Raw genomic sequence first — 2,500 nt, 5'->3', positions numbered from 1 at the left:
AAGCATACAAGCACTTAATTGCAACTTTTCCTACAAAAACTAGGTACGTACACGTAGATTGTATCAACATGGACATCTATGAACGCGTACGCTGGAGCTGCACCCTCCGTCTTGTACTTTCCCTGATCGGTACACAGTTTTGGTGCACGGCTATCCCGAAAGGCAACTTGTACCAACATCGACATCCATGAACGCGTACGTAGCGTACTTTCCCTGATCGGTACACAATGTTGGTGCACGGCATAGGAAATGGGCTGAAAATGGTCAAACTCAATCCATTTCCACTAATGATAGTCAATAACAGCTGTGCCGATGAAGTAGGGCACGATGCAAGTCAATGTTATTTAATGAATTACATGTTCACCATACATTTTAGTACAAAATTGCTCGGTCAGACCTACAAAGTGCTATATCTCGAATACTAAACGTCGCAGATGGGTGTCGTAGAACAATTTTAAGTTCGTCTAACGATTCTACATCCGATTCTGGATAGTGGTTTTTCGACCACTTTTCAACATTTTGTGACACCCCGAACCTAGGGGCAGCTCCCTAGCTTTTTTCAAAAATGTGCACCGAACGGGCCAGAGAGCTCGAGCAGTCGAAAAATTTTTTTTTGCTAAAACCCCTAAAAACGTGTCAGGAACGCACCCTAGATGATGAAAAGTGCAACCAGAATGTCAATCGACAACATGCCCGGGGGTACAAATTTGCTCTACGCGTCCCTAGGTAGGGTACTTTTTCGTACAAACATCAAAGTGTACGGTGCACAAAGTGCGCGGAACAAAAATTGCTCGGTCAGACCTAGGACGGGCCATATCTCGAATACTAAACGTCGCAGATGGGTGTCGTAGAACAATTTTAAGTTCGTCTAACGATTCTACATCCGATTCTGGATAGTGGTTTTTCGACCACTTTTCAACATTTTGTGACACCCCGAACCTAGGGGCAGCTCCCTAGCTTTTTTCAAAAATGTGCACCGAACGGGCCAGAGAGCTCGAGTAGTCGAAAATTTTTTTTTTGCTAAAACCCCTCAAAACGTGTCAGGAACGCACCCCAGATGATGAAAAGTGCAACCAGAATGTCAATCGACAACATGCCCGGGGGTACAAATTTGCTCTACGCGTCCCTAGGTTGGGTACTTTTTCATACAAACATCAAAGTGTACGGTGCACAAAGTGCGCGGAACAAAAATTGCTCGGTCAGACCTAGGACGGGCCATATCTCGAATACTAAACGTCGCAGATGGGTGTCGTAGAACAATTTTAAGTTCGCCTAACGATTGTACATCCGATTCTGGATAGTGGTTTTTCGACCACTTTTCAACATTTTGTGACACCCCGAACCTAGGGGCAGCTCCCTAGCTTTTTTCAAAAATGTGCACCGAACGGGCCAGAGAGCTCGAGTAGTCGAAAAATTTTTTTTTGCTAAAACCCCTCAAAACGTGTCAGGAACGCACCCTAGATGATGAAAAGTGCAACCAGAACGTGAAACGACAACTTTGTTGGGGGTACCCTTTTTACTCTACGGGCCACTAGTTTAGGCGCGCCAACAGCGCTTTCCTCTCGGGTTCCCATTTTTTGCCCTCCTGGGATTATGATCATTTACTCATTGCCTACTATAGGGAAGGTACCTTGCTCCGAGGTCAAAAATGAAGATTTCACCAAATCGTAGTTTTAACCTCTATTTAGTCGTAGGAGCATGGTTTGCAGTGTCCGTGGGTCATATAAGCCCCCGTTTGGGTCATACGTCCCCTCCCCGATGAAAATCGTCATATGACTATAGGCCGAACTTATGAAGCAAAAGTGGTGTCTGGTGGGTTCTGCCGATGATCTTAACCTATGATTTTGAGTTTCCACTCTTTCAAAACGTTTCCTGGAGCAGTACATCACGGGTCTACGGACCCAAAGACTTCGTTGCGATGGTTTCAAGCATAAAAGTTGTAACAGTTAAGGGTTTTTAATACGCGTATATTAAATCATTGCTTGAAACTAAGCTTCGTTGTCTTTAAACTCTGCAAGACCAATCGAACTTCTTAGGGAAACTCGAAGCATTCACGCTAAGCTGGTGGTGCAGGGCACATAGCGTGATGAAACCGGGTTTCCCTAACCAATGTGGCATATTTTTTCCCTGAGAGTGAAGCTCAGACCCACGTAGGGGAGAGCGAAGTGGAACTTTAATGTTCAATGCAGCAAATGTTCGCCATGCGGATAAACAAGTTGGAATAGTTCAATGTAGTGTAATGCAAACACGAATCGCAAATAACGATACGGGACCCAGAAGCAATTCTGCGGATCCCTCGGGGAGTGGTGAGTTGATATAAATTAGAGGTGAAAGTCCAAGTTGTTCGAGCTCCGGCTCGGCAGCCGATACGAGGTTCCTGTTGAGCTTGTTTGTACATCGCGCAGAGGCGCCGTTCGGTTCTAGCAATGATTCCCGCCACCATGTTCCATGCGTGCAGAGATCCGTTAGAGCTCGTTCAATGTGTCCCGCCGTGATTACG

This window comes from Anopheles coluzzii (assembly GCF_943734685.1).
Source record: "Anopheles coluzzii chromosome X unlocalized genomic scaffold, AcolN3 X_unloc_55, whole genome shotgun sequence".
NCBI lineage: Eukaryota > Metazoa > Arthropoda > Insecta > Diptera > Culicidae > Anopheles > Anopheles coluzzii.
This window is presented reverse-complemented; position numbering follows the sequence as displayed.